The 26,161-nt window shown below is 38.0% G+C and overlaps 1 protein-coding gene across 1 annotated transcript in view; it reads left to right on the top strand.

Moving 5' to 3' along the window:
• CTPS2 (CTP synthase 2) overlaps positions 1-26,161 on the top strand; it is a 75,677-nt gene that overhangs the window by 19,605 nt on the left and 29,911 nt on the right. The gene's annotated exons all lie outside the window — the stretch shown is intronic.

The raw sequence follows: 26,161 nt of genomic DNA on the forward strand, positions 1-26,161 counted from the left end.
CCTATCCAGTATTGTTTAAAAAGGTATTTTCTTTTAATAGTCCCTTGCCTTCACCTGCTTGCTTCTGTGGTTTGCCTTAGCTTTATTTTTATAATTTTTCTAATAGTTTCCTTGGCTGTAGACTGATGCTGGGAGTAGACAATAATGATTAGGTTGGCTTTACTAGAGAATAAAATATAAAGGGAAGCTGGAAAGTGTAGGACAAAGCCATTATCAAAATCAAAATTTGTATAAAAGGATAAGGATTATATGGAAAGCTGTCAAAAAATATTGTTTTTCCTTTATATAAATACTGTAAATAATCACTACACCCCTCTTCCCCCATGCGTGTCACAGTTGTCCTTTTGAGAAAAATTTCAATACTGTAGATGTAACAGGGTTCTCTGTATCATATACCAATAGTAGAATTTTAGAGTGAGTTCTTCCAGGTATCTCCTAGTTCAGGAGAGTATGGTATCACATTGTCATAATACTAAAACTTAGAAATAATCAGTGAGAGAGGGTTTTTAAGAAAATGAAAAATAGCAGAAAACTACATATGAGAAATAAAGTAGTATCTTGGTGTAAGATGTAAACATCTGTTCTAGTAATAAATTAAGTTGATTGCTCATAGTGACCTACTGTTTCTGTATCAGTTTCCTTCAAAAGAGTTTTGCTAGGATTTGTAAGTGAAAGATAAATTTTCCACGTCTACTTAGTCTGAAACATGCAAATAGGAGGTTTCTGAAGCATTTGACCTCTTTGTCAAGGTTGTTTGTATGCATAGGAGTGACAATCTAGTCTGAACTTTTGAAGGTAGGTTAGAGACCTTCAGAGTTTCAATGTGAGACTTGCTGTGAAAACATGGTGGCATTTGGAAATGTCCTCAGGTGAACAAAGGTAACCATTGCATTTGGCATCAAATTTGTGGATTTGCCATTGTAAGAGGTCTCTTCCTTCACTCTTCTTGAATGTATGTGAAGACATACTCTTTATCTAGAGGGGTCGATTTCATAATAACAATATGTTGTAAAATGTGGAAGATGTTGAAAGCTCACTGTAAATTTTTTGGGAAGCAAGAAGGATAGTACAGAAGACTGATTCTGGGGCATCTTTGTTTCTAGGGCTTTTTACTGCTGGTTTTATTTAGCTTCTCATGGCTGCATTTCAGCCAGTCGGCTTGGGTGCCTTTTCAGGATGTAGTCAAATCAGGAGGGAATGAGTCACCCTTTGGAACTACCAGTTTCTCTCCATTATTGTAAGAGTTCTTCACAGTAGCTGGCTTTGATGCAAAGCTCCACACTTAGCTGAAGTCAAGAACATGAACGCTTGTCTGCTGCAGCCTTACCGACAGTTTCTTCTATTACAGAAACTGTAGTGTGCGTTAGTACAATGTATCTAGGACAAAATTGTATTCCTGAAGTAATTAACTGAGTGATTTGCAGTTTGCAGCCAAGGGCGAGTAAGGTATGTATGTGAAAGAAAAAACTATGTGGACATAAAATTAGAGAAAATAATGGGGTGAATGTATGTGTGGTAGAAGATTAATACAGTGTTTACAATTGAATCACTAAGCTTGCAGTACGTATAATGGATATTCTTTTGTTGTGAGCTACATTAAGGTTCTGAAATTGGTTATTGCCAGTCATATTTCAGCATCTTAATTTGATCTTTGACATCTCAGTTCTGGGCAAGAAACAGATGTAAATCATTCCAAGGGGGAAGTTTGCACTACCAATAATTACAACTGCTACATAATCTGTCTTGGCAGAGTCCATCTTGTGCTAAAAACTGTTCAGATATTCTATATAATAACAAATCAATAAAAACTAAGAGAAGCAGATTAGTGAAGCTTGTGAACTACTGAAGTGATGGCAGATGTTTCATTATCAAAGACAGTTAATTGGAAACACCATATCAACACTGATACCTTGTGATGCCACTGTATGGTTCAATTGAGTGCTAATTTAGGACCAAAGCAGTGTACTTTTATTTTAATTCCTGCTCCTTTGTAAACTGAAGAGGGAGAAGAAAGGCACTGGTGAGGCAGTAGTTCTGTTTCCTTTTATTCTTGAGAAAAAGGGAAAAAAAAACCAAAAATGTTCAAACATGTAGTCTGGCAGGGGAACTCAGGGGCAGCCATAAAATAGGCAGCTACTTATATCCCCTCTTAATTTGCTAAGCATTCAAATACTTAGAACGGTACTCACCAAAGTTGATAGTTTCTTCTAAAGTGTATATAAAACGTCTTGATCTACTTTGTTTTCCTTGTGTCTGCATCCATGGAAATTTGAATCTTTTTTATTAGAAATAAAAACTGAGATTGTCAAGTAATTGTGTAACTCACTTTCAAAGGAAAACCAGGTGGCTGAACTACTGAGAAATTATATTACTAGCAACTGTCCTTCAATTAAAGTACCACAAGTTGTTATACTGTAGAAGAGCATTGTCTGCATTAGTAAAAAGTTTTGAGCGTCGTAAAAAGTTTTTATGTGATGAGGCAGTTGTGACTTGTTCTGTTTTAAACAATAATGAATGCACAACTGAATGTGCAAAAATAGAGTTGCCTGTGATGCTGAATATCTGTTTAATTTTAGCTGTTAATCCATTTCTACTTACTGTCATTACAACAATGTTGCTCAACCTAGGTTCTGCAAAAGCACCCATGAGTAACTTTATATAGGAGGGAAACCCTATATAAACCTGTATTGCTTGTTTTGGGGAATATTGATACCAATTATATTGGCGTGGAAATGACTGCAAGTATCGTAGAGTTAAGATTTCAAATACCTGGGGAAAAAATAGTAGTCTCTGTACACAAAAAAATGGAAATTAATGATTTAGTAATGTAGAACAGGCAAAATCATGTTTTTAAGAATGTTTTGGGGAAAAAAAATCCTAAAGCTGTGTATCTATGTGATGAAAACTTAAAGGACATGAGACCTAGAATTTGAAAATATTAATAAGCTATGATTTATAAGCTGTATTTGAGATATTTGAAGTTGCTATTAGATATTTTCATTTAGTCTTAAATTAAAAATGTGTACGCTGAAGAAAAAAAAAAAAAGATCTCTGATATGGAAGACCATACCATTTACACTATCAAAATACCACCTTAAGAGTTGACTTCAATTCCTCTTTGACACAGGTTTGATTTCAGCAGGGAAAATGGGGGAGCCACGTGAGCAGTGATCACACTCCCTCAGGTTCTTGATCTTATCTTGGTTGCTTATTTGCAGGTCATGTTCCCATTATATATTCTTTTAAGCTTTCTGCTTTATGTTCTAGCCTTTTGGATAATAGTGATAGGTAAGTTGTTACTGTTCTTTGCAGGAAGATAGCTGTTCAGGAAAGTAATGCATTTGCTTGAGAGCTTAGTATGAGTTTTCTGTTGCAAATGATAATTTTAAAATTAACTCCTTTAAAGGGAAATTGTATAGTCTGTGAACTACTAATGAATTGTATTCAGTGGATGGCAGAAGAGGTGGGGTTTTTTTTGTTTTTTTTTTGTTTTGTTTTGTTTTGGTTTTTTTTTTTGTTCCATATCCCTCGTCTTCCTCTACTACTAAACTTAGTTCTATTGTTTCGGATGAGCCTTTTAATTATGTTCTTTGTTAATTTTGGTGCAATGGCATCTAGTACTGTTCTAGGAAAAAAGGATACTCTTTCCGGAAATAATTCTAACGCCCTTTTTTAAAAAAAGCTAATTTTAATTGTGACAGTTGTTCTTCGTGACCTATTGCATCTTGTAGTATCATGAAACTTCAGATATTGCACTGAGTAAAATAAGTGCATTTTCTGTGAACTCAGGAAATTGTGCAGAAATAGATTTTGCCGGTAGGTGACACTCTTATAACGTGTTTATTTCTTGATGCCCGCTTTATCTATTCATGATGCCAGTAACCTAAGAGATGAAAAGGAACATATGCCTCATTCTTGCAAAAGCACCTCTTAAAATTCTGTGATTTTACTTACGAGTGTAAAGTAGCTAATGTACCTTAGTAAGGAAGTGTGTATGGGGTATATTTAGTTCTGAAATCAAAGCATATAGTAAATTTAGAATATTTTTTTTCATAAACCAGAAAATAGTAATAAATATTATTATTTTCTTTTCTTTTCTTACAAGAACACATAACGCATTTTAACAACTGAAGGGTTTGTTGAAATGAATGGCCCAGGAGCCCGTTAGAACATTAATATCATGTTTAAATATAATAATTTTTGAGACTTGTCTTCATGCATCACTGGTGTGGAGTACTTTATTCCTCATTTCATGGAGGGGAAATTCAGGGATAGGAACCACTGTAGTATGGGATCTTGAATGTACTTGATAGGCTTTGCAATTAATTTGAGTCTCTAAGTCCTTAAGTAACTCTGAGATCTAACCGATTTATCAGGATAATGGATGATGTTGATGTTAAAATTCAGTCCAAAATTCCAAGTTGTCTAGTAGGATTAGTGTCTAATCCACTGAATTACCTGGCTGCAAAATTTCCATTCTTCTCATTTCTCTTCTTTTTCACTAGTTTCCTTTTAAAGTAAATAATAATGCCCATGAATAACGTGTGAAAATACATATGTCACAGGGAATCATGCAATGAAAAGGTTAAAACTGCACCAAATAAATATAATGAATCTTTTAATTGGAACAGCAATCACTCTGTTCCTGTATATACTTATGTACTCCCATTTACAAGAGCCGCAAGAAAAAAGTACGTAATTTAAAATTATATTTACAAAAGTAACATGTAAAGTTATAGTCGTCATACTTATCATCATTACATTGTTATTGAAAATAAGTACTTTATTTTTAAAAAATTTGAACTGTTTACCATATGGAAGTGTCGCCTTATGTAAATGATGAAACTGAACTAGGAGGGGTATTGGATAGTATACACTAGAGGACACTCCTTAAATGGAATGATAGATCTTTCCTTTTGTGTGTTTTAGAGACCATTTGCTTTGAATTGCTCTAGAGGTCAAAATAATAGCTCAAATAAAGCAAGGTTTGTCAACTGACACTTTCTTAAATGTAGAGTGAAACAGAAGTAGGTCGTTCTGAACTAGTGAGGCAGCTTAGCTGGAAAGCGTGGCTAGCACGTGTGCAGGAAATACAGTACAAGACATACTTTGTTATGTCAAATCTTTATTTAGTACATTTTAAAATCTGTGGGTTTAGGTGTACGTACAATGTACACAAACGCCAGGCTCTTCTCCTTCAAAGCAGTGATACTCATTCTTGCAGGTGCCTTACTGTCCTGTACCAGTTATCTTTTTTATAAGCATCACAAACTCGTCAAAGCTGACACTTCCATCGTTATTTTTGTCCAACGATTTAATTATGTTATCAAGTGAGAATGAATCCTGTTTTTATAGGAAAAGAATTAAAAAGAAAAAAAAAAAAAAAGAAATAAATAGATTGGCGCAACTGTTTTCCTATGAGGAATATTGCCAAGAAGTGATGCAATCAATAACAGTCAGTGTTACTTGAAGGTGTTACTGGTAGTGTTGTGTTTACCAGTTTTACTGGTTAAACTAGAAATACAATCCCTGCTATTGCCTGTCAAAAATGTTAACAAAGATAAGATAACTGTCTGAGAAGGATCAAGTATTATTCAGATGGGTTACTTCAGTTTTGTGAGTAAATTTGGAACTTAGGAAACGGAGCAGGTAGAATAGCTGCAGCATAGGCATAGTCACCAATAAAAATATAATAATATGCATACCATCTACTGCTTTATTAGATAATAATTTGGACCTTGCATACATTATTTGAAAACGTGTTGCTACTTTCATTAGGCTTTGGACCAGGACCTGAGAGTCTCTTTCCCTCCCCTTTTCTCCTCTTTACTAGGAATATCGTATTCACTGTTGAGAAATTCTTGCTGATGTGTTAAATCTAGTTTAGATTATTAACTCCTTTTATTTATCCAGTCTGGTAAGAGTGCGTGTAACATCTTGATGCAGTGAGTATTCTGACAACATAGAATCATACAATCATGGAATAGCTTGGGTCGGAAGGGACCTTTAAAGGCCATCTAGTCCAATCCCTCTGCAAGGAGCAGGGACATCTCCAACCAGATCGGGTTGCTCAGAGCCCCGTCCAACCTGGCCTTGAATGTTTCCAGGGACGGGGCATCCACCACCTCGCTGGGCAACCTGTTCCAGTGTTCCACCACCCTCATTGTAAAAAAAATTTTCTTTATATCAAGTCTGGATCTACCTCCTCCTATTTTAAAACCATTACCTCATGTCCTATCACAACAGGCCCTGCTAAAGAGTTTCTCCTTGTCTTTTTTGTAAGCCCCCTTTTAGCTAGTTAAATAATATAAACCAGTTCTGATTTAGAATTTAAATTTTTAAAATGCTTTAAAAATGCTTTTAAAATGCTTTCTTTCTTCATACTTTGTGACTATGCATGTTTTATAATGTCCTGTCCTGCTTTTATGTTGATTTATTATGATGCCATATATTTCTGCAAACAGAGTAGATGACTGAAAGTGTCTAATATCCAGACAGAAAACATCAGTCTTGCTTTTCTTGAACAGTTCCATTTCCACATATCTGGGAAAATGGGTATGGTGCTAAATTGTCTACAGTAATATCAAAAGCATTATATTTCTGAATTTACCATCACATTTCCTATTATTTGTTGGCAGTTATTTTCTGACATGTTATTTAAGGGAAAAAACCTTTGTGTTTTGTTAGGTTTGTTTTTTTTTTTTTTTAATTAACCACTTTATATTAATGGAATGACTAGAAGGGATTACTGTAGTTCTCAACATACTGGATTTTTCTATTGAGGTGCACCTTCTTTCAGACCTTTAGTGAAAATTGCTTTTGTCAGATATCTAAAACACAGTATTTAAGGATTCGTCTGACATAAGAATCTAAATTGAGTCCTAATCCAGTTCAAGAAAGGTCTGGCAGAGAATATATATGAAATCAGAACCTAGATATTTTTCCAGCTGCAGGAAATGGATATTTCTCTCTCTAGCTTGGTGGCTTCTCTTTTCTTTACTTTTTTTTTTAAAAAAATATTTCTAGAATGGCAAACCTTCTTTTATTTTGTGATGATGGGAACATAATCTACATAGAAATTGGCTCATGTCTCTTAACTTCTAAATTTGTCCTTCTGTTTTACTTTGTTTGTAGATTTTTCTATGTATTTTCTACATTCAAGATTTATTAGACTGAAACAAAAAATATTTTATAAGACTCAGATGCAATACTGTAGGTGAAATTTGGCTTACATAAAAAAACCCAAACAAAACAGCTTCTTAGATTTTTGCATTTTATTTCATAGGACTTTGTTATAAACTCTCTACTCAGATACCTGTTTGGAGCTACTGTTCATTAATGTGAATGAAGGTTTATAAGCCCCCTTATTTAAGGATTATTTGTGGAGTCAGTGAAACAATTTGGACACAATAATCTGCACATCATTGCCTGTATTTCCTTTTTCCTATCCATTTCGCTGGAAGCACAGTGAATGTAAGAAGAGTGAAACTTACCTTCAGGTACTGTGCAAATTGATTCTGCAGTAGATTTTTCAGCCCACCAATGGACAGTGCACTGGTGCTACCCTCCCTTAAAGCATACTCGGTAAAATACTTCAGAAGGTTATCACTGAGTAGATGTTCCATGTTTCTCAGATGTTGTCTTGAAGAATAACTGCAAACAAAGCAGACAATAACAATCCTGTGCATCAGAATTTTGAAATATATCTGACACCTTTTTCACTGTTTTACTAACCATTTGAAATGATTAATACTTAACCTACTTGAGAAGAGGTTTGTGTTTTTTTTCCTTCCGTAAAACTGGATCAACTCTCCCAAGGAAAAAAAATAATCTAAGTTAGATTCAACGATTTGAAAGACCCAATATGTTTAGATTATGCTTACCTCACTCAAAATCCAGAGCTTTCAGATGTATCCCGCACATGTGAGAGTCTCAGATTGGGGCAACCTTTATAGTTGCTTGCATGCTCCACCCTAATTATGAAACGAGCATTTGTCATTGAGTCAGTGCACTAGTTTTATTGTGTTTTCAGTAGTCAAAGGAATAGGATACTTTAGCAGTAGAAATGAGTGATTTTTTTTTTTTTAAATGTCTGAAATGCATTGGCATCAACATTCACCACTGCAGTTGGTGTAGGTATACTCGGTCTTTATAGGCCATCCTGGAGAGATTTTCTCTCTTAAATCTGTGTATTTTACACTTCAAGATGTCCCACACCCAAAAAAGCCTGAAAAAGGCTCCTATGGGGATATGTATAGCATTTGTAATTGTAATGGACTTTTGGAAAACTGTAAATATATATATATATATTTTTTTTTTTTTAAGATCCAGATAAATAAATAAAATATGAAGAAGCTACTCACACTTTATGTGAGTTGATAATCATCAATGCCAAAGCCAGTTCTCCAGATTTTGTGCTATGTCTTAGCACTTGACAGTGATGAATTTCCTCTGGGATAAAATTTTGGTTGCTGCTATTAAGAATGAAAACACTTCACGATTTGAATGGAAAAAGACTGAAGCATTCTAAATGAGAAAGATTAATCTAAGGTTCTGAAAAATGATTCCTTCTTGGGAACACCTTCATAACTGAGTATTGTGTTCTGTAGGTCCTGAAATCATGTTCCGTTGATGGTCTGTGGGGCATTTTTGAGTGATATTCAGCCCACGGTTGATGCTACATGACTCCACACTGCTGGTTCGGCAACTGCTGAGTTACTGGGCTCTGGCTTTGGTTTCTACATGTGTTTTCTAATCTGCCTGGTGTCTACTGTTGTCATTTCTTTGGTGCTTAGCTCCAGGCTCACTTCTTTCACGTCTTTCACCCTGTGCATCACTTACTGAGAAACAATCGTTATTACATCACTTAGAACTTTAAGCCAAGAGCTTTGTGGGGTCTGTAGGAGATGGATGGGTTGGAAGGGGTCTTTTTGGAACTGTGGGTGTATGGGTTTAGGTTCCATGATAGGTAAATAGGAAGTTTTCTGAGAAGACTAGGCAGGCTTTGCTAGATAAATCATCTAGATGTACACGTTGTGTTAGCAGCCTGCTTGCATGTGCTTATACTCGCTTCCCAAAGTGTCAGAGAGAAGAGTATTAGAAGGATCCTTTAGAGATCATATAATTCATTCTTCCCTTTGCCTTGAAGTGAGATTGACAGTATTTATGTTGGATGTCTGCTTAGTATATTCTTAAGTGCCTTAAATAATGGGGACTCCACTCCTTATCAGGTCCATTCCTTGTGGTTCCTTATCTTACTATTAGACAGTATTCTTAATGTCCGCATGCCTTGCTGCAGTTAAGCCCTTTGCTTTTCCTGTCTCCACAGATAGGGAGAACAGACCTCTCATATCAGAGAAATCGCCTATCCTCCTTTTTTTTTTTTTTTGGTTCAGAAATCCTTGGTAGTTTAATCCTCCTTTGAGAGTCCTACTTCTTAAGTCTACTAATCTTCTCTTTACTTTCTCCAGTTGTCTCCCATCGTGCTTGAGACGCCATGTCCAAAGCTGTACATCTTATTCAACAGTCTGGGCACTCACGGTGTTATAGACTTACATAGTGCCTGAAGCACTTTGTTGATGAGGAGAACCTGTTTGTTGTTTTACAGAGAGGTGCAGGCCGCGGGTCTTTAGTAGTGGAAGACTTTGACAAGTTCCTTGCCACTTTATTTCAGGTTTATTGTGGGGAAGACAAATACACTGATTTCAAATTCAGCACAAAAGCTTGGCATTAACTTGAGGGTCAGAGAACTGGGGTCAGGCATCCCCCAGATCTTTGTCAAGTCCAACTGAGGAATGAAGTTGGAAATGCACTTTCTCCTGTTTTTGGTTTTTTTTTTTTTTTTTTGGCTCAACAGAAAGGCAGGAGTTGCTACTATCATCACTAGCAGAACCTCTACTGCTGCTACGGTAGATGGTGGTAGCAATGCAAGCAAGTCTGGGAGCCCTGGTCTAGTTTGCATTGTATGGGTAAGGGCAAGTTCCATGCACCAAACTGGGGCATGAACTCAATGGCTGTTCATGACAATAAGGTAATCATAAGTACTTTTCCTTTTTATCATGGTTTAGCCTCACTTAGCAGCTAAAATACACATGGCTGCTCGCTCACTCTTCCTCCTTCAGTGGAATGGGGAGGAGAATCAGGAAAAAGAAAGGCAAAACTTGTGGGCTGGGATAAAAACAGTTTAACAGAACAGCAAAGGAAGAGAAAACAATGAAAAAACCAATAACAATAATAGAATATACTAAGCACATGATTCACAGTACAATTGCTCACCACAGAACCCAATGCCCAGCCTGATACTGAGTAGTGACCTTACCCCCTCGTTGACATCCCAACTTTATATACTGAACATGACATCATATGGTATGAAATGTCTCTTTGGCCAGTTTGGGTCGGCTGTTCTGGCTGTGTTCCCTCCCAGCTTCTTGTGAAAATTAACTCTGTCCCAGCAAAAACCAGGATCAAACATCTGTCTCTTTCTCCTTCCATTCTGTTTTCCACCTTTAGTAGATGGTGAAATTGTAGTAGTAGTGCATGACCAGGTGATCTGTTAAGGCTTCTGTTCCCCATCTGCTGATTATCCTTGCCTACAGCTCATGCCTGTGACAGCCTTACCACATTTACTGCTTTATCCCTTTTGGAAGCAGTGTCAGGAAACTGGTGTGCCTGATGTGTGTTGTTGACATTACAGTATTTGGCAAATTTAAAAAAAAGTATTCAAATGACTTGTCTTTATTTGTACGAAAGGTACCTCCCTGTCTCGAAGATGTAGTGGTAAGATGCTTAGTAGTATGGAAGAAGAACTGCATTTCGAGGGATCACAACTCAAGGAATTCAGCCCATTAGCCTTGTTAATTTGTTAAGGGTTCATTAAAGAACACCACCTAATTGCAAAATAGCATAACCAGTTTTACTGAAACATCTTCCTATGAAAGTGAGAGACCAATGTCTGGAAATTTAGGTGACCTGCTCAAGAGTTGCACAAGCGTTGCATGCCAAATGTAGGGATGAATCCAGTCTCCTCACATCAGCTTTATTCCCAAGGCACTGTAATCTGTAGGAGGCTTTCAGAATGAGAGAGTGGGATTTGTAGTTTGATCTCCCAGCTCTTTGTCCTCTTTAGACCGCAGTGCCCTCCTCCAGTAATTTGTGTGTCATCTCTGAACTCTGTACTGGAATCAGCAACAGAACTCAGCTTCACAGGCCCCAGTACACTGCCTTTGTGCGAAGACTCCTTTATAGGACGTAAGTGCTGTTCAGAAATAGGGACAGTTTATCCAACACAACCCAGCAGTGGCAGAATGATATCCAGGGGTAAGGAATTCTGTTCACTGACAAAGAATTCTGACAAAGTTAGGGGAAGATGATGTGTGACTAGCAGATAACAGCATTTATCTATGCTGGAGAACAGCACTTGGTACCAAGCTTTGATGTCTGTGCAAGCTGGCTCCCAGTCCAGAAGCAGCAGTCCAGATTTGGCTGCAGTGTTTTGCTGCTCTTTCTTGGATGTATGAATATGTATTGTTCCTGCAGTTTATGACATAACTCAATTGAGTTTGCCCTGGGCTAGAGAAATCATGTTAGTAAGCACTGTATCCTTTTGGAATTGACATTTTTATTGTAGCTTAGATACAAAACCATTAGCAAAGAAATAACTAAGTAGATGATGTGTTCTAAGTCTGTTTAGCGGTTCACATCACACACATGTCCCCGTAGTGATTGTGTATCATTTTTGTTCAGTGATGGTGTCTGCAGATTCAATATTCACTCAAAATTGGCTATTGCTCAGTATTGCCCTAGTAAACTGTTTGGCAGGTGTATTTGGAGCAGGCAGTTCCAATCACTTTGGAGGGTAAGAGAATCCAAGCTGCAGGGGTGGTTGATGTTTGGGCACCACTGCTAGCGGTAGGAGTGGTGAAGCCTACGGCATCGGCATCGGTCTTCATGCATTGTTAATGACGGATTTAAGTGGGATGGTAACTCAGGTGCTATCTCTTGCCCTTGTCACATCTTTCCTGCCACCCTTGATGGCTGAATGGTGTGTGAATCTGTGCTCCTTGTTTACCTTAACACACTGGACTGTAAATTGGATTGGTCTACAAGTGGGTTTCTATGCCATTCACTGACACTGTTGGAAGGGACAGGGCACCTTCCACAGGGGTGGGGCTGTCACCTGAGGGCAGCAACTATCTCGGTCATCCTATTTAATCTTCTGCTGATGGGTTAACGTCCTAACCCTCCAGTATTTTTCCACCTTCTTCGGTGTATTTTATTGTAGCAGCACCACTGTTACTTTTGTGTGAGCCCAACTACTTTAAAACTAGTTGAGGAATCTCTGTGAGGCTTATGTTACAGCCTGACTGCAGTATAGAAATATCTACTGTCAAGGTGAAATTGGCTATAATTGAGAACATATATTTGTGGATGTTGCATGTTTGGAAAGAAAGAGCAGGAGGTGGTTTTGTGTTTGGTATTCACTTATTTCTGCTTGCATGGTGCTTATGTGTCATCTGTAGCTTTCAGACACCAGTCACTAGATCAAAGCCCTTTGTTAACTTCAGTTACTTTCTGGAGTGGGAGTGGAGAAAGATGGTGGAACAATTTAAGTAAATTGGGCTGGATTAGGGACTCTGTGGAACATAAGATTCCGTATCTGATTTGCAAAGAAATCTGGCACAGGTGTCAAATAAGTTTGATTTCTTATTGAGTGAAGAAGCAGAGCAGTATTTGTATAGAACTCATGCTGGTATAAAGGATGTACATGTATCTATGCCTGTTGTAGAATACCAGTCCCCATGCTGCATCTGAAGTTAAATATGGGATACGTACCGTAGATCAGTAGGAATAAATTTGTTGAAATAGTTGCGGTGTAGATAATTTTCAAATAATAAAAAGAAAGCCATTGAGTCTGCTGCTACCACAATCTATGTTTATTTTGGCTATAAGGGCTTTGGTGAGTTCTGCAGAGAATCCATCCTGCAGCTGCAGTCATTTTCAGACATTCTTGCACCATCTGGCAAAAAGGAAAAGGCTTTAAAGTTCGGATACAGATAGTCAGTCTATGACATGGGACCTTTTTCAAGGTGTATGTTGGCAGATGTGAGAAGTAACTCTCTAGTGCAAACAGGGGAGCTGTGATCGAACTTTTCATTGTTGCTGGTGCCACGTGTTCTTACTGTCAGGCTAGGAGGAGACAAAGGACAGACTGAGAGGAAGGAACATGCAGTTAACAAATTTTCTGAAAAAGATGGAGTAATTATGGGTGAGAAGTTGAGCAAACTGTACTACAGCCATTGTAAAGAACCTGGCATTGCTTTGAGGTGTGGAAATGTTAGATGGAAGTTGAGGATGAGTTGTAAAATCCTTTATGTGTCACAGGTGATACATTCCTTATGTTAAAATTGCCATTGTTTGTAAAACCTCCAGTGGTGATGTGTAAAAGGGTTGTCTCGTCTCACAAATTAAACTTGAACTATATGGGTTATCCTGACAAGAGTTTCTTCCAGGCCCTTCCTTATTATACTATGACATAGACCTAATGAGATGTTGAAGGTGTCTCCCTAAACAGAACTGGGTGCGGCTGCTACAAGGATGAATAATTTAATATGATGCGTTGTTTGTAGTCAGTTTTAAATTGGTGATGTGTTATTCGTTGTAGCTAGATGTGTCAGCTTTTGCTGTCATGTGTACACATCTGGCAGACAATCTACTATATCGCTGAAACTCCCTGTGAGGTAGATATTCTATGTTACACAAGACAGTTTTGAGGGATAAAGTATTTCAAGAAAAGGTTTTATCCTTCCACTTTCTGAACCTTGGCTCATGCCATGAACCTTGGCCATGCAATAAGGTCGTTATTGCCACAGCTGAAACTTACAGTTAGTGTAATTCCTAAAACCCTAAAACTTTTTGTTCCTTCCTAAACTCAGATTTGTTTTTCGGAATTATTACAAGTGGTCAAAAATGCATAAATCTGTGTTCCAGCAAGGCACATATGGATTTATGGAGGAGTGATGTTTTGCTCAGTTTCAGGTAGGGCAAAGTAAGTATAAATAAGGCAAAGCTGTACAAGAGGCACTAGCAGGTTTGTTATTTCCCTGGTAAGATTAAGTCTTCCCTCAGCTGTCCTCTGACCTTGGAGATGCTTGGACTCTCTAGATATCTCAGCTGTATCTAAGAACCCTTCTTCATCCTGAAAACAAAATCAATGAGGAGAGGTAGAACCAAGGTCTGTAGTTTGTTTTTGAAGCACTGTTGTTGCTCTTAACAATGCAAACCTGATGAAGAGTTCAAGAGAGGTCTAGAAGTGCACCTAATAAACCACATCATGTAGGAATGACTTGGGACTGAGATATATAAATCCTAAAGTGTGAAAATACTAGTAAAAAACTCCTTTGCCCAGCTTTCTTCTTGCCTAGAAATACCTGTAATCTGTTTTCATGCAAGTCCAGGACTACTGTCTGTCAATGTAATAATCCAGCACAATCCTACTAGTGAATAAGAAATGACACATCTCCTTGTCTTGATCCTGGAACAGCCTAATCCATTATGTATTCCTATAATTTATTTAATATTATTTAATAGAAAGAAGCCTTTATCTTTCTATCTGTGTGAGTTAGTGACGCTTTCTTTGTAAAGCAAGCCTACAGCTTGAGATGGTATGATGATGTGGTACGATACTCTTGATTTACTTTGTGTGGGGATGATGGGGAATCCTGGTTTCTGGCTTCTTTTTCTGAAACAATTTTGCCTTTTACATTAAACAGGAGGAGCTAGGAGAATGAGTATTCTGAATTTTTGACCACATGGGCCAATGTGCACTCTTGTGTGGATGCCTTTGTAAGCTGGGTAGGGACAGGGGAACCTCAGCACAGTTACCATGCTTGAGCCACCTAGAAATTGGGCACTGAGGTCTTTTATCAGAATTGTGCTGCAGTGACCCCCTAGGTCACTGAAACTGCTGCAGCTGTGCTGGCTTTACTACTGAAGTAAAAGGGAAATGCTGAGACAGTGCTACAATGCTGAGTAAAGGTGCTTGTGCTAGGAAATGACCACCTGCTTTCCTCCAGGAACAGGTAAGGTTGGGGAAAACAGCAGCGACCATGAGAGGTGCTCTTAGGGAGAAAGAAATGGAGGTCATTTTGGAAGACTTCTTTGGTAGCAACTTCTGAATCTTTCTGTTCAATTTACCTTCAGCACTCTTAAGAAGAACTAGATCAGCCTCGCTGGCCTGGTCAGACTCAGCAGCACAAAATGCAGAGGCAGAGAAATAAATAGCATAGTGGTAAGAACCTTGGAGCATTCTGATTCGGAGAAAGAGGCGCTTATATACACTGACTGAGCTCCAGTAGTTGCTAATTCTCAGTCAGAGGTCTGCAAGTGTGCTGTGTCATGTATAGTCAGGTTCCTGATGGCGTTCTGACATTTCATTATCAGTGTGAAACATAACAAAAATGATGTTATGAGGTAACGGCTTTACCTTTGGCATACAAATCCTTCATCTGTTAGCACTTTGATGTGTTGATTTGTAGATATAATAGATATATGCTAAATTCTTTCCAAAGGAAGACTGTCAAAATATTCTTTATGTAAATTACCATGAATAACTTTGTTTCGGTTCTCTCTGATATGAGAATTTGGGACAAGGGAAGCAAAAGGTTGCTAGAGATGCCTCCCCTGTCCCCACCCCACTTTTGACCAAGTCAAGATTTATCCTGAGACGTGAGGAAAAACCAAAGTCTAAATCAGAGAGAACTAATCAGGCGTACAAGAAGAGTAGCCATTGTATAACTAAGAGTATAGAGCAATCAGTTGTCTAAATATTTTTTATGTGATTATGACCAATTGCAAGAAATGAATCTATTGCTACTTAAGAAACTCAATAAAGGATAGTGCTTGTGTACCTAGCTTAATTTTAGATTTTCTAGTTACCTAGTGATTACTAAATCAAAGCCAAATTATAATAAATTCAGTAAGTAACAGCAGTAGCAGTTTGGAAGTTCTCAGTTTACACAAATGCATCAAATGAGCAGTTTATAAACAACTGTAAACCAGAACTTCAAAGAAGTAGATTTGCATTTTGTTATATACTGAAATTAACAAATTATCCATGCCAGTCATCACTTATTTCTCAGTTGTGCTAGGGAGGAACCCGACTATCAATTAAGTTGAATTTAAGATTCAACCTTAGAGCCAGTTTCATTTGTTGTAGGTTAGTGACTAGTCTTGCCTTCAACACAGAAAGGCTTTTCTTTTCTTTCTTTCCTGTAATACACAGAAGTTCACAAAAGCTGTAACAAATTGCAGCTTTAACAAGTTTCTTAGGGTTCAGAACCAAGAGTGGAGAGGATTTTATAAGAAAGTTTTAAGTGTCTTTAGCTTGCAAAGGTGTGCACCAGGTGCCATGTGGAGCTTGGCCTTAAGACTAGCATCAGTCTGGAACAGACCTGTGTAACTCTAAGATACCTGTGCACGCTATGTAGCCATTGTATGTCAGAACTGCCACGGTGTCAAAAAAGGAGAAACATAGGTTTATCTGAGACATTATTAAAGTTGATTTTTCCCATCGTCTCTGTGCCCTCACTTTCTATTGTCCATCGCATCCTAGGATTAAAGAGCCCTATTACTTAGCTATGAAGTGTCTGGAATTATACATGTGAAAATAATGAAAAAACATATGTAAGAACACTTGGTGATTATTGCATTGCCGCTAAAAGATAACATAGATTTAATTATCTTTGACCAGAGACATAACTTGCCACGAAACTGTTAACATTGGTCTTCACTGAGGAGAAGGAAGCCCAACAATTGCCTAAGAGTCTGGCAAAAATACTGAAGCTTCAGTATTGCTCAATCTGTAAACTGAAAAATAAGTTTTGACAGATCACAGCAGACATGCTGTGTCTGCAAACAACACAGATGGGCAACCATTGCTTTCTCGCACAGCTTGACTTTTTGCAAAACCTTTTTGTCTTGTGGCAGAAAAATATTCTAAACTTTCTCAAAATAATCCATTTTAAGTAGACATAATTAGAGTTCTTGCAAGATTTGTGTTGTCTTGCTGTTTCTCTCACTGTGAATGTGGAATGGTAAGTGAGTGGTATACAGAAATAATATGAATTCTGTAACACCAAAAAAATTACCATTTTTGAAATTCAATATCATTAACATCATTATGTGGTGGATACATTTATATTAGCGCCTTTTCACCCAACTTGACTGCTTTTTACCTGTATTTTCTGAACGGGAACTTAAGTGACAAGACATGTTTAATCGTCTCTGTCTTCTTGGGGGCATTACGCAGCCAGTACTTAAGCAAACAACTGAAAATGTTCCTAAAAATTGTTTCATCAGTGAATTTATTTAATTTCTTCTTCATTCCACCACGTCCTTGTAAACTCGGCAAAACCTGAAGTTCGAATAATAAGTAGCACCAGGAGTACCTTTATCTGAGATAATGAATTAAAAGGAAAGAACCTTGCTTTCCTCTTAGAACCCCAACTGAACTGATGAAATGTGTTTGTGAACTAAGCCCACCTATTTCATGTTTTTCATTGCATTTTATGGTATCACCTTTACTTAGGAAAAGCACACTAGATCAGTCCACAGCTCCTTCTAGGCCAAAGGCCCATTTGGCCCATCACCTGTCTCCACTGTCACCTGTGAGTGGAAAAATATCATAATCGATGGAAAAATGTAGTAGAGCAGGTGTTACAGTGGTGCTTCTCCAGTGTATTTGCTTGTTTCCGATAACTCATAGCTCAGATATTTTCAAGCCAGAGAAGACTGGAAGACCTAAACTGCACAGTATAAACTGTGGCCAGCCCAGACATAGCAAGTGTTACAATGATCTGCTCTGTTGTGGTCTTTGTTCCTTTTGGAATTGCTAATAATGTCAAATAGCTTTTGACTTTCACTGAGTGTTGAACAGACATCTTCATAGAACTATCTATTGTAGTCTCAGGATCTCGTTCCCAAGGGGCTGTGATCAGCTCAAAGCCTATAACTGTGATGTGAAATTAAGCTTGTTTTATCCCTTGTGCATGGCTTTATGTTTGATTCTGCTGAATTTCACCTGTTATTTTAATCTTGGATCACTAAGTTTCAGAAAGTCCTTTCATGATTCTTTGCAGTAAGCCCTCATCTTTATTACCTTCAGTAAATTAGGTGTCATCAGCAGGCTGTCACCGACTGTGCATTCTTTTTTCTTTATGTCAAATAAGTTGAAGGTACTATTCCTAGAACCTTGTTCAGCTCTACTAGTGACTTCCTTCCACTGTGAAAAATTGCATTTTCTTCTACCCTTGTACTTTATATTTTTAACTGTATTTTGTATGTATTAATTCCATAGCTGCTTAGTTTTTTGTAAGGCTTTGATGATATGTGTTACATGCCTTTCTGACATCTGTTAGAAATCAAAGTGGGCTTTGTTTATCAACCAACTCTCCATTATCCACATACTTTTTCTGTGAAGAACTTCAGTAGCTAAGTGATGGACAGACAACTCCCTTTACAAAGTCTTTGTTGGCAGTATCCCAATCTGTTATAGCTGCCCGGGTGCCCCGTGATCCCTGTATCTCCTCTGAAGCATTTGCCACTTTGGAGTCTTTGGGTGACAAGGCTGGTGAGAGGTTATTCACCACAGTTACTAGATCAGCTATTTCACTCTTCAGTTGCTTCAAAATTGAGTGAGTACCATCCATTTCTGGTGATTTCTTACTCTCTATTTTTTCTATTTGTTTTGTAACCACTTCTTTTAACACTTCAGTTTGAGATGGGCGCATCAGAGTCTCCCATTAAGAAGGTTTTTAGGTTGGGAAATGTCTTTCAAACTCCTTGACAGTGCACACAAGCAAAATGCTCATTTTTTTTAATGCCATGATCATAGCTTCTTTGAGTATGAGTTTTATTTTATTTTTTTAATCCTGATAATTGATTAGCTTTACAATGCCAGATTTTTGTCCTTAAATGAAAATGAATGAAAAATAATTTACTTTTCGTTATTAATGCCACTTACAAATTGCTTCTCGAGTATTTGAGGAGGGAATAATGATTTGGAACTTATGTGTTCAACTTAAAAGTATTTGTGTTTCTTTATCTACATTTGGACATATATTTAGTTTTTGTGAAGGATACCTTCTTGTTGTTAGTAACCTTCCACTTTTTTCCTGTCTTAAGGTTTTCTTCATAAGAAGGATTTTTCTAAATAGAATTTCATGTAACATTTTCAGAAAGTCTTTGACCTTTCCAATACTTACGTAAGGAATTATTTGTAACTAATAGGGAAATTTATGCTATGTACGAAACAATTTTCTGGGTGAAGTGGATACAGGTGAGTATCTGTCAGTGTCTGATTTAACAAACAGAGAACATTTATTTTACAGAGGGCTGTATGCCCAAGTCTGTCTGGGAAATGCTGCAGTATATTTGAATAGCGTGTCACTTCAATATGAACTATGGATGCTGCAGTGGTGGTATATATATAGTGTTGACAAAGTATGGATGTGGAAAGGCCATTCACAAAACCGTCTTGTGCAAGCAGGTTGTATGTGTTAGGGCAGAGCAGCACTGCTTGCCTTATTAGATGAGGATTTCAGGCTGCCACATGTTTTGGTGTGATTCTCCAGCTGGAATGTGTTGGCCTCTGGATGTGCTCCGCTGCCTACAGAGAGGAGTGCTCAGGTGGCTCCCTTAAACTACTTATCTGAAAGTTATGCAGCCAAAATTATGTGAGGTAATTCCCACACACAGGGACTATATTGGAAGAACTGTGATTAACTAGTTCCTCACAGTTGTCCTGTTTGACAAGTTAAAAATGCAGTACTGATCAATGAAATAAAGAAAATGTAGAAGAGGATTGCCCAGATCCCTTAATACAATTATTATATTGCTGAATATAATGCCTCCAAAACACCTTCTCCACCCCACTGGCCCCAGAAAACCACCTGTGCAAACAAGCTTGCAGAAATTGTGTATTAAAAAAAAAAAGGAAAAAGTGAGGAAATGTGAAATAGACTGTATGCTGCAGTTCCTGTGTTGAAAACTACATGAAATCACCTCCAATATTACGAATACCTCTTCCATGGAAGTCTCTCCTACCTAGATAACTGACCAAGTTACATTAAGACACTGGCCTTGTTAGAAGCTCACCTGGGAATATGTGAGTTTCTGTATCATTAGCTGTCTTCTGTCTAAAGTCTGGGAACAGGATTAGGTGTCACAGAAGGCCTGGTTCTGCTAGGTTAAACAGATGGCTTAATCTGTTTTATGTTTCCTGTACCAAGTGGAGGCAATGAAACATACTTCCCTGTGTAAAGTGGCTTGATATGTCCAAGTAAAAGGTCTGTGCAGCAGCTGAGGACTTCCACTCCTTTCATAACAGCCTTGTAGACATCCAGGAGTGAGAACTGGAATAGAACGTGTGCATGGGCAAGAAAAACCTGAAGAATTCAAATCAGTTGCATAGTTGTATTACGAGGTGGATTTAATGAGATGTGAGTGGTCTGTTCATTATATTCTGAACTATGTAATTTTAGTTAAAAATAAAGAAAAACTGTTAGCCAAAGTTTTATTTTTAATAAATACTCTGTCCCCCTCCATCAAATTATCTGTTGGAGATGAGATAGAAGAATAATACAAAGATTCCCCCCACAGGAAGACTCTTTTACTAAATGAAGTTTTCTATTATCTTAATTCTGTGTTCATTTGCCTCCCATCCTTGACTTGTATGTGATTAGGTATTCAATACTGTGCAGCTAGGCACTGAACAACAGAAGCGGATTTGCAATGGATTTGATAGTGTTTCACTGTAGACCTGTGCTTTTTAACTAAAAGTTATTTCTCGTGCTCTCTGACTCTTCATTCTGCCATTGGAGACACAAACTACTAGAGGTGCAGGTGAAGGATAAAAATGATTTTTGTGTGGGCACCATTAAATAACAGAATACTTTGCCTTTGTGAGGTTGGAGCAGTTCTGTGTTGCTTTGCATGAGAGCTGGCTGCTGTGCTAGCTGCATGCTGTGTGATACTGTGCTGGCTGGTGACACAGCCTAGAAATTTTGCTATGTGGCAATATCTTTTGCTGGTTGCTTGGTAAACATTTGTAGCATTTGAGCGCATCGCTGCATTATCTGTTGAATTGATCTGTACCCGGCCACCCACACTTTTCACAGAGGATGTCTGAATTGTGCTAGGTGTGTTCACCTGATGTCATGCTAATTAAATGTGTACTTGATTTGTGGTATTATAAAGATGACATTGTTCTATAGATGTTAGTTTCTTACAAACAGTATTGGTAAAATACTTCCTCTAGGTTTTCACCATCTTGTTGCTAAATGAGAAATGATCTGAAGATCCATTTCTCCTCCTCTCTGGCCTTTTTTCTAATGGTTCTCCACATGCAGGCACACATCTCTGCTTCACTCTTCTTACTTTCTCATACATATCTCCTCCTGTCTGGTTGTATTTTAAAAGTGCATACCATGTTCATTTCTGAAAATGAATAGGTAGATTTGAAATTCTGGTTTTGTGATCTGTTAGCAAACAAGAGCAGGTATGTCTGTACCCTGTCGTGTTCACTCTGAACCTCGTAGTTGAATCCAAGCATCCTGGTGGTGCTCACTGGTGCCTTGTTGGGGGAGGAAGCGATTAACATTTGAGCTCTGCTGGTGTAGGTGGCATAGATGCAACTGGTCAAGCCATTGTCTTTTTAAGCACAGTCTGAACTTGACCCCTGATACCTGTGTAAACACACTTAAGGAAAGGAAATTCCAAAGAGTTCTTGTCGTTTGATGTTGAGGGGGATAGAGTTAATGTGCCAGGGGGAAGATGACAAGGAGTGCAGAATTAAATTAAAATCTGGACAGTGATATTTATCAGGTTTTTGGAGAACGGAGAACAGGGAAAGCGAGACAGGAAGGATCCTGCTCAGAAGGAAGACATCATGGTTTCTGCTTGAAATAAAAAGGATTTGGAGTGTAGGTCATAAATCTTCTACCAGAATTAAGATTCTTCCAGGCAAGGTGAGGCCAGCTGAAGCTTTTCTAAGTGGAAGCAGGAAGCTATTAAATGTAACGTAGAGCATGTGACTCAAAGCATCCCTGAAATGGCTGGCAGAGGTAATTAAGGTAATTAATCTCTGCTATGATATTAATGTATATCATTCATTTTGGATTTTCTGAAGCTGATGAGATGTTTACTGTTGTTGGATAGACAGTAATGAAAATTCCAAGGTACTTTTTGCAAGATAATCTAAGTGGTTAAAATTGTATAATTGTAATTATTTCTAATATAGTTTACAGTGTTGTTAGGAAATCCTAGAATTAAAAGTCAATGCCTTGATTACCGTTATATGATATCCAGCACTTGCTTTAGTTTTTCCAGTTCTCCAGCTGGAATGAGAAATGTTATGATGTATGTGTGGGAGGGAGGATAACAACTTACGGAAGTGATCTCCACTACTGCTATTTGCTTCATGGAGGAAATAAAAATCCCATTATTTGTTGCTGGAGAGCTTTCCAGAGGACTAGGTGTCCATTCTGTATGCCTAGTGAGATACCCAGCATTCAAATTGTTCTCTGTAATTTAGGAAGAGTTATGGGCATGAAAGACCAGATGGGCCAAGGTACTTTTATTGTCTTGGGCATGCCATGGAAGGCAAGTAGTAGTAGTTAAAATTATGGTGATTGTGCCAGAGGCTTTCTGCCTAGAAATTCCCTGTTGTAGCGTGTCTGTTCAGCTGTTAGTTCTTAAGATTATCATTACTAGAATGTCTAAAACGAGTAAATTAAGCGGGAGGACCACTAAGTAATGAGGTAGCCAACTTCATCTTTCATTTTGTATGCTTTTGTTACATGGAACAGAATGTTACTGGCTAGTAGAGGTGAGGGAAGTGGCATGACATTTTAAATAGGAGTTAAACCAAACTGAAAGCTTCCTAAGAGGAAGAGAGAAGGAGAGCAATAAAAAAAATGCATTTAGAATATTCCAAGCTATCTACATAATAAATACGAATCTCTCTTTAAACAGTAAAAGTGATCCTGTTTGCCTTCCAAAAATAGTTACGTTAGCTTGCACAGTGTTGTTCCTGTTGTGATCCTTTGTGAGATGCCATTTCAAAATGCAAAAATGAAAATAAAGAAAAGAAGGGAATGGAAGGTAGGAAGAAGCATGACTATATTGTAAGTTAGTATGAGAACTACTGCTCTACCCTTCATTATCTACATTTCTTCATTATCTCCATCTGTCTTTATTTCTACAAAGTTACAGCTTAAATGTAAAAGAAGAGTTGAAAAGAAAATAGAGTTGCTCATCAGAACAAATTGTGTCAATTAAAGGTTACGTGGTTGGCATGAGCTGGTTGGTTTGTGTGGTTTTGCAGAGTGGACTGAGCTGAGCTGCTTGTTAAATGAATTAGATTGGCACAGGATTTTGGCACTGGAGTAGACTAATGTTTATTTTCACAACTGTCTGCACTTGTCTCAACTTTAGTGGGATTTTTTTTTTTCAAAGATACATAACCTGCAAAATACCTTCTAGCAGTTTGACATTTTTGCTCAGCAGTGTCTTTAAAACATTTCAAGGTATTTTCTCGCTACTTCACTTCTACTTGGGATCTTGGATGTTATTGTGTTTTTTTGGTTCTTAGAAGTTAAGAATGAAACATTAGGGATTTTTTTCTGAGTAAGTGTATTTCCTTCTGTTCAGCTGATCTTCATAAAATGCTTACCTATCAGAGATACTAATTTAGCTCAGCTAGTAAAGAATTCTTTTTTTTAATGTAGAAATATCAAGTTTTAAACTCTGGTGTCCATTTTGAAAGGTGATTAATCATTAAAGCTCATGGTCTGCCACTGATCTTTGGGCATGATATCCTAATTGGAAGGAGTGGTACTGGGCTACTTCCTACATATCTGTCTGACAGAAATCCTTATGGAGCTAGAATCCTTTATTTCTCTTTCATTCATTTACTCCAAATTCTAAATAAGACATTTTCTTATGGCAGTATCAAGCAATGTGATAGTGTGTTTTTTCCCTTCAGTTTAAATCATCAATTTAATGTTATATTAATCAAATGCACAGTAACTAAAGCTAGTTGGTGAAATAATTGTAAACTGCATTAAGTTGTTACTCTTAGTTAAGCATATGTTGTCAGGTAACATAAAAATGATTTAATAGGCTGAATCACAGACAGAATAAAGTCTTTTCTCTTGAAACAGAAGTTAAACCACAAAAAAAAAATATAGATATGTTTAGGTTTGTATTCTTATAATTGACATGGATTTCAAAGTCTAGATTGCATTTGTACTCCTTTCTTTCTTCTGGGAACAGAGCTTTTACTTGAAAACTTCCAGTCTCTTTTTCAGTGTCAAAGTACAGTATTGTACTATTACCTCACTTTTTTTTTTCTATTCAAATAGCTATCCTTTCAATAGGACACTTTTCCATCTCCAATAAATAAAATAAGTAGTCCACAGATATATTTTATTTCCATTGCAACAACTGTTATATTTTAGCATGTGGACACACAATTTCAATGTATTTGTGGCAAATGTGCATCTGCACCTGTCTTGGCAGGCCTGAAAAAGGATAAGGGCTTACAAAAACCAGTTAGAAACAGATGGCTGTGGCTTGCTGTTCTAATTAGCATTTGAGAGAGATTACTCAAAAGAAATCTATAAGCTGGACCTTTCCAGGGATTTCTTCTCAGCTCTGAAGTTAGCTAGAAAGTTTTATACCACAACAGAAGTAGTTTCTCACTACAATAAAAATTAAAATAGGACAATCTATAATTTTCTATTTGCTGCCTACTCACTTCCTTTCTAAAATAAATGACTCATTTTCTGTGTCCGTGATTGTCGAGTAGCAAATCACCACTGGGCAAACCTGGAAGATGCACAGAGTATCAGGATGATTGGTGACACCATTCTGTAAGAAGAATCAGTGGATGGAATCCACGCAGTCTTACTTGCAAATCTGGATGTGGTCTGATTACGTTAGGGAAATAGGATGTAAAACAATTGCTAGTTCTCCTCATGTTCTCTGTGAGGATACTGATTTTTATAACAGATGAATGGAATTTCTTCAAGAAATACTAGGATAGTGCACATCACAGTACTGACCGTTACCTGGAAGCTGATACCAGAAATTCTTCTCTCAGTGAAGGTCTGGAGTAGTGAGCACTTGAAGTAAGCAATTTTCTTGCTTCCTTTCCTTGAAGTAAGCAGTTTTCCCTCTGCGTTGCTTGCTGAAGGCAGAGATAACTGATAATGAAGTGATCCTAATTAATGCTAGCTTGTTAATGAATGAGAGGTGGCAAGGATGCTTGCTCATGAATGATAACTCAGGGTAGAGGAAGCACAGAAGACAGTGGACAGTTTTGAGAGTAAAACTTGTGCTGTGATTTGTCCCTGCTAAGGACATGTCGTAGTTCAGCCCCAATCGGGACCAGACTACACAGCCTCTCTCTCACTCGCCCCACCCTTCGAGAGAATAGGAAGAGGTAATATAAGAAAAAACAGCTCGAGGTTTGAGATGAGGACAGGGAGAAAATCCTTAAAGTTACCTTTACGGGCAAAGCAGACTTGACTTGGGGAAAACGATTCATTTATTACTACAAACAGCAGGAGAATGAGACAGAGAACAAGATAACCTCCCTCCACCCCTCCCTCTTCCCAAGCTTAACATTATCTCTACTACCTTCCCTACCCCTGAGCGGCACAGAGGTGAGAGGGAATGGGAGTTGCAGTCAGTTCATCACACATTGTTTTATGCCGGTGCTTCATGGTCAGGGGAAGAACTCCTCACATTCCTCCCCTGCTCTGTTGTGGGGTCCCTCCCATACGCCACAGTCCTTCGTGAAACTGCTCCGGCGTGGGTCATCTCTTCCACGGAGTGCAGTCTTTCCAGAATGGCTGCCCCAGCGGGCCTTCCACGGGCCACAGCTGCCTTCAGGCATCCACCTCCCCCGGTGTGGGGTCCTCCACAGGCTGCAGGTGGATCTCTGCTCCTCTGTGACCTCCATGGGCTGCAGGGGGACAACCTGCTCCACCATGGTCGTCACCACAGGCAGCAGGGGAATCTTGGCCAGGAGCCGCATTACTCCTCCCCCTCCTTTTCCACTGACTTGGCGTCTGCAGCCATTCCTCTCACAAGAAAAGTT

The sequence above is a fragment of the Chlamydotis macqueenii genome, chromosome 1 (genome assembly GCF_036417535.1).
Source record: "Chlamydotis macqueenii isolate bChlMac1 chromosome 1, bChlMac1.mat, whole genome shotgun sequence".
Taxonomy (NCBI): Eukaryota; Metazoa; Chordata; class Aves; order Otidiformes; family Otididae; genus Chlamydotis; species Chlamydotis macqueenii.